Source organism: Saccopteryx bilineata, chromosome 4 (genome assembly GCF_036850765.1).
Source record: "Saccopteryx bilineata isolate mSacBil1 chromosome 4, mSacBil1_pri_phased_curated, whole genome shotgun sequence".
NCBI lineage: Eukaryota > Metazoa > Chordata > Mammalia > Chiroptera > Emballonuridae > Saccopteryx > Saccopteryx bilineata.
Genome location: NC_089493.1, coordinates 95,314,230 through 95,324,072, shown reverse-complemented (window position 1 = coordinate 95,324,072; position 9,843 = coordinate 95,314,230). Strand labels below are relative to the sequence as shown.

Sequence of the window (9,843 nt, the reverse complement as noted above, 5' to 3'; positions counted from 1 at the left end):
CTCTCTATTCCCCACATTGCAGGGACTCCGCAGCAGATATTAAGGTATACTCTAAAACTCCGTGCCACTGGTGTGTGCAGCTCAGGCTGCCCAAAGGGAAAGAATTGAAATTCCATACAAGGTTCACTTTAATATATGGCAACAGTGGCATCTCAAGTCACTGGGAAACAATGATGTTTGAATACATGCTGTTAAAACAACTGGATATTGGGGGAGGAGGATAACATTGGATCCACTCCTCAGACCATAACCCAAAATAACTCTCCTATAACTCAGAGATCTAAATATAAAAATAAACTATCAAGTCCTAGAAGAAAGAAAAAGATCTATTTCCTAAGGAAATACTTAATGGATACCCATGTTCACAACACCACCATTGATATGCCCAAAAGATGTAAGCAACCCAAGTGTCCATTGACAGCCTGAGTCTTCCCAATTGCTCATGCCAACCAACCCTCACTGTACTCTAGACCAATGTCCTCATTTTCAATGTGCAATAGGTCTGCTCTTGTGCTCTAAAATTATACCAAACTCAACTCAAATGTTGACTAAAATAGTGTGATTTTTATTTTAAAGATTAGCCCGACTGTCTAATCTAATATAATATCAATATTATATTCATGTACATAAAAACGAGACTAAGAGACATGGACAACAGTGTGGTGGTTACCAGGGGCGGGGGGAGGGAGGATGGAGGAGGGAGGGAGGGAGAGAGTTAGGGGGAGGGGGAGGGGCACAGAGAAAACTAGATAGAGGGTGACAGAGGACAATCTGTCTCTGGGCGAGGGGTATGCAACATAATTTAATGACAAGATAACCTGGACATGTTTTCTTTGAATATATGTACCCTGATTTATTAATGTCATCCCATTAACATTAATAAAAATTTATTTTAAAAAAATATATTATATTCATGTAAAAGTTTATTTAAGTCACATAACTTAGAATCACACTTTAAACACATATTTTTTTATTCAGTGAGAGGGGGAGGCAGAGACAGACTCTCACATGTGCCCCAACTGGACTGCACCCAGCAAGCCCACTAGAGTGTGGTGCTCTGCCCACCTGGCACATTACTCCATTGCGCAGCAACCGAGCTCTTCTTAGCACCTAAGTCAGAGACCAGGAAATCATCCTCAGCGCCTGGGGCCAACTTGCTCTAATAGAGCCATGGCTGCAGGAGGGGAAAAAGAGAGAGAGAGAGAAAGAGAGAGAGAAGTGGGAGAGGGAGGAGTGGAGAAACAAATGGGCACTTCTCCTGTGTTCGCTGACCAGGAATCAAACCCAGGACATCCACATGCCAGGCCAATGATCCAACTGGGCCAATTGGCCAGGGTCACTTTAAACACATTTTTTTTTAAATCTTTTTTTTTCTTTATTCATTTTTAGAGAGGAGAGAGCAAGGGAGAGAGAGAGAGACAGAGAGAGAGAAGCGGGGAGGAGCTGGAAGCATCAACTCCCATATGTGCCTTGACCAGGCAAACCCAGGGCTTCGAACCGGCGACCTCAGCATTTCCAGGTCGACGCGTCATCCACTGCGCCACCACAGGCCAGGCACTTTAAACACATTTTGAGATGACTGTAAAAAATCAGCTGGGAGAGTCTTCTATCATCAAAATTTCAATTATTCCTTGTAGTGTTACATTTACCATGAACTTTGCAGTTTCTACACTCTGAATGGATTTTCACTGAACACGTATCAAGCCCAACTGGCTATATACAGAAATGCTTTGGTAAATTTGAACATTATTTTATGATAATTTCTTATCATAGTCATTTGCATTATATTCAGTATAAGCCATTTATCAACAAAATTTTAATCAAGAAAGCATCATTGACAATACTCAATTGTTCTCTCTATATTTGCTACTACCTAACTATAGGAATTCTATTAATTTTATGTTCTGAAGGATAACAGTCTCATTATTAAATGTTTGCACTGACAAATGAAAAGACTACCTGATGATGGGGCTGAGGAAGAGAAAGAATAGAAAAATCCTCATCCAACCTTTATTCTCTGTCACATGTACTGAGGGTCTCGGAACACCTCCTAGTCTCAGGTCTTTATCCCCAGAAAATACCCAGGGCAGACCCATCTCACTTCCACATCTTTTCCTGACACTCAGCATGTCTAAGACAACTGTCTGTCTTGTGCTTTCCTACTGGAAAGGTTGTTACAGACCTGATGGTGTGCTTTCCAGAAGACATAACCATCCCAGAACCAGGCTCTCCACCTCCCACAAGCCTGCCCCAAGTCATCCTCTGTCCCCAACCACAAGGATGAAGCTGAGCTTCCTCCTACCTTCTCCTGAATGTGTTCAGATGGGCCAGAGAGGCCTGGACATTTCTTCTGCGGCCTTTTCTACACAACTCACTGTCCTGAAAAGAAGATGGATGCAGTGAAAATATTAGGGGCATTGGTGATGGTTGCAAACAATGGGAATGTATTTAATATCACTAAACTTTACACCTAAAGAAGTGGTTAACAGGTAAACTTTATGTTATGTATATTTTACCAAAATTTAAAAGGTAATTTTTAAACATCTCTGTGATACAAAAAAACCCAACTCTCCAAAGACGGTAAATGTTATTTGAAGAGTGGTTGGCCACCTGCTTTGCCCGTGTCCAGCATTGTTGGAGTGTATGGCCAGTAATAGCCATGCACATGCAGGTTCCCATTAGATTCAGACAGACAGTAAAGAAACAGTGGAGCCAAAGAATGGTGGGTCATTCCTTTATTAAAGTCTTGCATCAGCCAATGAGCAAACACACAGGGCCCCCAAAGCCACTGACACATTCTCCGGTTCCACAACCAGGAGAATCTTCTTCAGTTTCTCCTAGAATCAAACGCCTCACTGGTCTCAATGGAGCTCATGAAAGCCTCTCATCTCTGGTTCCCCATCTGCATATCTTCTTCCTTCTCTCTGCACAAGCTCTGCAAAAATATGGCTTCCTCCCTTCTCTTTTCAATACTTTCTGGCACAAAAATCTGTCCTCCAGCAAATATTAGCAAGACAATAGCTCTTCCCAAGCAGAAAGGTAATTTGCAATTTCACTGATCACAAACCTGGTGCTATCCAGCACCATACAAATTTTACAAATTCATTTGCCCAACATGGAGCTACTTATTTCCGCTCATTTGTCACTGGATATATACAGGGTAAGGCAAAAATAAGTTTACATTTATGAGTATGTGGAACACAGATTTTATTCTCATATTATTTGTAAACTCTATTATTTTCCATATAAACAACTGTAAACCTACTTTTGCCTCACCCCATAGTGTGCAGAAATCGCAGGAAAGAAAACTGTTCCATTAGAGTCCTGGGATACCTCGCCTTTTCATAGTTCACATACCAGTCACCTGAAAATACCCTGTTAGCATGGCACAGGATCCTGGTGAAGGGGAGATGCTGAAAGTGGGAACTATAACGTCCCATCCTCCAAGCTAGAAGTGCTCATCCATCCCACGTGCAATTGTCTGAACCAAAGACAAAAGAACAAGTTTCCTAGACATCACCTTCTCCCTGTTCCCACTCACTCAAACCTCTCAGCTCTACCAGAGCAGAGACCCAGAACCTAACCAAGCCATCAGAGTGCTGCCTCACCACTGTTCCCACACCTACTGGAGACTGGCTCCCACCCAGGTCTCCTCCAGTGCATTTCCCCTCTCACCCTGATTTCTAGTCCTTGTACCTTTCCTTCTTTATCTTGAGGGTAAACGCCTAGAATGATAAATCTGTACTGGGGTTCACAATGCATCAGCCTCTTCTTCCAGTTGCTAGCCCAAGCAAATCTGGAGACTTTTCATTCACATATTCAACAAATAATTCTGGGTGATTGACTACATGTCTGACTCGGGATAGGGGAGAAAGAAGCCAGAGTGTTCTCTTCACGAGCTCAAATCATTCTTAGAAGAAAGATGGTGACAGAGTAGGCAGACATTCCAATTGCCACCTCCCAGGACCAAATTTGATTACAATTTAATTTAAGAACAATCATCTTGAAAGACCAACTTTGGACTAAACTAAGAGGAGTCTATAACCAAGGATCACCGAAGAAACCACACAGAGACTGGTAGGAAGGGTGGAGATGCGGAAAGGGCTGCCCCACTCCCAGGAGTGAGCAGCGGCCCTGAGGGACTCTCATGACAGGGTGGGTTGCCCTGAGAGGTGTGGGTCCTCACCCCAGGCCCGGAGCCCCAGCCTAGAGCCCAGAGCCTAGAAGAGGTGCCCAGACAACATTTAGCTGTGAAGAGAGCCGAGTTTCTATCTGCAAGAAAGAGACACACTTCTTGGATGCAGACTGTTTTAAAGCATCTGCGCAGAAAACCTCGTTCACAGCCACTTACCTGGGGCTTGGGCGGGGGAGAGCAGAGAGGACTGGAGTTGCAGGAGGAGAGTGTAAAGTTGGAGGCCCAGGGAGAGACACTGTGGGGACAGCCACTGGAACCCCTGTGCTGAGCATTCTCCAGTACAGCAGTCGCCATCTTTCTTGGGCAGAGCATCCCCTCTGAGTGTCATCAGCCTGAGGAAAAGCAGCTGCTCCACCCTCAGGAGTCTCTCCTACCCCAGGAACGGTGACAAGTCGTTCTGAGAAGCCATGAAGCGGGGGGCATGTCAGTGACTCAGTTTTCTGGTGTTGAGACCAGAGCTCCCCCCACACACACTCTTCCGAGTGTATGACTGATGATTCCACCTCACAAGACACTTAGATGAAACTGTCTGGAGAGGGGGGCAGAGTACACCTCTGGGTCTCAGAGGCCACACCCACTGGACTCCTAGGGCCACGCCCTACTGAGGGCTATGAAAAAAGTCTAGACAGACTGACACCTGGGGCCAAGGGGCAGGCCACACCCACCACCCTTCCTAATCACTGAATTGTCACAGGCTCTAGACTTTAGCAGGTGTTTTTTCAGCAGCTGAGCCCAAAAGAAGCCAACAAACAGGCTGCAGGAGGCGAGACTCAAGAAAACTTGGCCATTTGAGCAGACTTTCCCCCAGGACCTTAGTGGGTAAAAGCCAGCCTAGGAGTGCAGCTTGGTATTTCCATATACACCTGGGCCTAGCAGAGGCAGCTACAAACTCTGAATTGCTTGTAGCTCCAAGAAGGTTGCTGAGAGTCAGTCACGGGCAGTGTCTCCCACTGGTTTGTGCTGGGTTCCTGCTTGGGAGGTCCACGGCTGGCACATCCAGAGGCCAGCTGTGGAAAGCATTGGTTCAGGATGTAACAACCCTTACTAGAGTGGTATCCTAAGGAAAAGAGCCTCACACCAGGCCCAGCTGAGGTGAGTTCCACTCTGTGATCAGCACTGGCATAGTGGCTCATGTGCATCGGATAGGGTGGAGCTTCATAGTCAGCTGGTCTGAGCACTAGATATTCTATTGTGCTAGGCTAGATTCCACAGAGGGAAGGGAGAGAGGCTTGGAGCATGGACATTTAAAGTGTGAGTCCCTGTGAGTCTATTATTGGATCTGGTCAAGGAGGTTAGCCACCTTCGGGAGGGGCACAGTCAGCCCCAGGATAAGACTCTCTCAGTCCTCCTCCCTGAGACCGGGGTCTCACCAGCTGGAAGAACTTCTGCAGAGGGAACTGTCTGCCACACTCAGTCTGAGCCTGCTGCTCACCTTGTTGGGGAGAAATAAAATTTAAATATCCAGCATTGGCTGAGGGATCAAGCTCTGGAGTAGGGGCCACATTTCCTGTACTGAGCTCCTGACCAAGAGATTCCTGATGTATGGGGTCCCACAAACATTGTATTCATGACTTCAGCTGCCCTAACCCACCAAGTGTGCAACTTGTAGAAATGTTGAGTGAAATCAATCTGAGCCCACACTACATTCTTACTACAGAAGACTCTGTGTGAGAAAGCCAGTCAGTTGTAAGAGGAGAAGGGGCAGCTGAAAAATGGAGACAAATCTTACAGAGCTTGGGGCTTTTATGGAGCTCTTGTCATCTCTAAGCAGGAGGAAGCTGATCCTTATACAAAGGTTGGCCCCTCCCAGACTACACAGACATAGAAAATGCAGACAGAAACAGCGAAAAGTGTAGTAGCTGCAGACAGGCAGCCCACAGGGGGTTACAAACAGCAGCTGATACCAACCCAAGAAGAACTAGAGCCAACACTACCGGTTGTGGGTGGTAGACAACACCAACCCTAGACTCAATTACCTACACAAGCAGCACACCCAAAGGTGGAGTCCAGCAGGTATGAGACACTATGCAGAATAAACACACCCAACAGGACAGACATTGCACAGTGAGTCATACATATAATCAGGTTGACCCTTAGAGCCAGCCAGCCTGAAGGGATAAACGTACCCCTGAAAAGACCAACTGCATCTAATACTCACATGCAACAAGAGGGAAAATAGTACCCTCAAGAAACATTCCTAGAACAAGGAAAACAAGTGGCCTGGAGAACAGTACCACTGAGTCCATCTTCTTTATAAACATCACCCAAAAATTTCAAAGTCAGACAGCATTACTTAATACAGAGACAAAATAAGCAGACAGAGAAATGGGACCCAAATGAATCAACAAGAGAAACACCTTCCCCCCCCAAAAAAAGAACTGAATGAGATGGAAGTAACCAAAATACAAGATGCAGAGTTTAAAACAATGATTTTTAGGATGCTCAAGGATTTTAGAGAAACCAGTCAGAAATGAAAAATGCAATATCAGAAATGAAGACTGTATTAGAAGGAATTAACAGCTGGATGAAGCAGAGGACCAAATCAGTGATTTAGAGGACAAGATAAACAAAAGCAGAGCTGCAAAAAGAAAAGAGGCTCCAAAAGTCTGAGGAAACTCTAAGAGAGCTCTGTGACAACATGAAAAGAAACCACATCAGCATCATAGGGGTTCCTGAAGGAGAAGAGAATGAACAAGGAATAAAGTACCTGTTTGAAGAAATCATACCTGAAAATCTTTCTAAATTGATGAAGGAAAACGTCACAAAAGTTTAAGAAGCACAGAGATTTCCATTAAAGAGAAACCCAAAGAGGCCTACAGCAAGACACATCATAATTAAAGTGTCAAAGTTAAGAGACAAAGAAAAAAAATACTAAAAGCTGTAAGAGAAAATCAGTTAATTACCTACAGAGCAGCCCCCATTAGGATGACATCCAACTTCTCAACAGAAACACTTGAGGCTAAAAGGGATTGGCAAAAAATATTCAAAGTGATACAAAGCAAGAACCTACCACCAAGAATTCTTTATCCATCAAGGCTATCATTTAAAATTGAAAGAGAAATAAAGACACTTTTTAGACAAAAAAGAACTCAAGGACTTTATTACAAACAGATCAGTACTGCAAGAAATGTTAAAGGGCCCGCTGTAAAAAGAGCAAAGGAAAAAACATCTAGAATAAGAGAATTGTAGATTTAAAGAATAAAATGGCAATAAACAACTACATATAAATAGTAACCTTAAATGTAAATGGATGAAATGCTCCAATAAAAAGACATGGGGTAGCTGCATGGATAAGAAAACAGGACCTGTACATATGCTGTCTACAAGAGACCCACCTCAGAACAAAATATGAACATAGAATAAAAGTGAAGAGATGGAAAAAATATTTCATGCAAATGCAAATGAAAGAAAGCTGTGGTCCTGATGCTTATATCTGATAAAACCAAAGGCTATATATAGTAAGGGATAAAGAAGGTTACTACATAATGATAAATGGAGCAATCCAACAGGAAGATATAACCATTACAAATTTTTATGCACCTAATAAATGAGCACTAAAATATATAAAGCAGATTTTGATGTAAAGAAAGTGTGAGATCAACAGCAATACTATAATAGTAGGAGACTTCAATACCCCTCTAACATCAATGAATAGATCTTCCAGACAAAAAATTAACAACAACAAAAAACAGTACCCTTAAATGACACATTAGATAAATTGGATTTAACTGATATCTTTAGAACCTTTCACCACAAAGTTGCAGAATATACATTCTTTTCAAGTGCTCATGGAACATTCTCTAGGATAGACCACATGTTAGAAAGGACACAAAATGAGTCTCAATAAATTTAAAAAGATTGAAATCCTATCAAGCATCTTCTCTGATCACAATGGCATAAAACTAGAAATCAACTAAAATAAACCAAAAAACATTCAAACACTTGGAGGCTAAATAGCATGTTATTAAATAACAAATAGGTTAACAATGAGATCAAGAAAGAAATAAAAAAAATTCCTTGAGAATTTAGAGAGTAATGGCGGGGTAGGAAGCGATACCGATAAATCTCCCCCAAAACTCAACAAGATCTTCAACCAGAAACAGAAAAACCTATCCTTGGAGCCTCCACATGTTTCGCAATACAGCCGAAGGTATGGTCGAGCGAAAAATTGGCTAAATATATAACCAAACCCTGAAGGATATAGGGAGTAAGAAATGCTCCGCCTTCCTCACTAACCTAAACAGGGTGGCTTTCTCTGGGATCCGTGAATATAGAAACTGAGGCGGGCAAAGGGAGTGAATAGATCCAGGCCGCGGCACAAACGGCCGAACCAGGCTGTGGCACGGAGATCCAAGCCGAGGAAAAACTGATCCTGTGGCAACCCAGGCAATACAAACTAACAATCGCGCCAAACCCAAAGAAAGACAAGCGGAGCAGCCATTTTACCCGATCTCCTGGTCGGCGTGCAGATAGTGGGCGAGAGATTTCTTCCTAAGCCCCGGGAGTGGGTGCCCGTGTTACCCCACAGAGAGGCAGAGTCAGAGGCCTTTCTGTGGGCCTAGGGCGGAATCTCTGGGTGGCCCCAGCACCCTGGGAAAGCCACGCACGGGAGGGAGCGAGAACTAATTCCAACGGTGGAACATTTCTGTGCTGGTAGGGGATTCACTCAGAGGGAAACGCAGCCAGCCTCATATCCTGGTTTGCGCGCGCAGATAGTGAGCGAGAGATACCTCCGAGTGCCTCGGCAGTGCGCGCCCGTGTTATCGCACAGAGGGGTAGAGTCAGGAGCCTTTGTGTGGGCCAAAGCGGAATCTCAGGCCGCCCCAGCGCCTTGCAAAAGCCACGCACAGGGACGGGCCGAGAGCCAATTCCAACGCTGCAACTTTTCCCTGCGGTTGGGGGTTTCACTCAGAGCATGAGACTGCTGGCTGGATATCCTGGTCTGCACGCGCAGATAGTGAGTGAGAGTTTCCTCCAAGCGCCCCGGAAGTGGGCGCCCACCTGTGTTACCGGACAGAGTGGCAGAACCAGAGGTCTTTGACTGGGCGGAAACCCCGCCTGATTATGCTAGCAGTTCTGACTGATTGAGCCTTACCCAGAGCCCTGCGCTGAGTGGAAATAGAGTGGGAAGTTGCCAGCTCTATGAGCCTCTTACTATCCAGGTAGAGGCAGCAGCAACCCCATAGCTGGATTATCAGGCTACTAATTGAGGAAGAAAAGACTAGGAGAAAGGCTCCAGGAACACTAACTTCTCACGGTCAGAGCCTATAAATGCTAATGAGCCTCACTGCCAATGAGACTAAAGCACAACACATGACATCACCATAGAGACTTATCAACTGCAAACCTCTACCTGAGTATGCCAAAGGGGCAGAACCCGGGGTACAGAGTCACCGACCAGGAAGAGGGAGAGAAAAGAAAAAGCAAGAAGATAACCTCTCAAAATCAAGAATAATCTGCAGAATTTATAACCTATCCCATTTTATTATATTTGTTCGTTTGTTTCTCTTATCTTCATTCTTGATATTTTCTTCCTCCTCCAATTTGGCTGATTAACTCTCTGCCGGTCTTACTCTCTCCTCTCCTTGAACTACACTAACCATAAGTGTTACATCTCCCATTATCTTTTCTCTCCTCTTTCTTTCTCT

The 9,843-nt window shown here is 44.4% G+C and overlaps 1 long non-coding RNA gene across 1 annotated transcript; it reads right to left on the bottom strand.

Annotated features, from left to right (window-relative positions):
* Positions 1-1,065: 1,065 nt before the first annotated feature.
* On the bottom strand, positions 1,066-4,692 carry LOC136334678 (uncharacterized). Its single transcript, XR_010731205.1, has 3 exons — positions 4,352-4,692; positions 2,303-2,379; positions 1,066-1,174 (listed from the first exon to the last, which is right to left on the bottom strand). It is a non-coding gene; the product is annotated as an uncharacterized lncRNA (long non-coding RNA).
* Between the last annotated feature and the right edge of the window lie 5,151 nt (positions 4,693-9,843).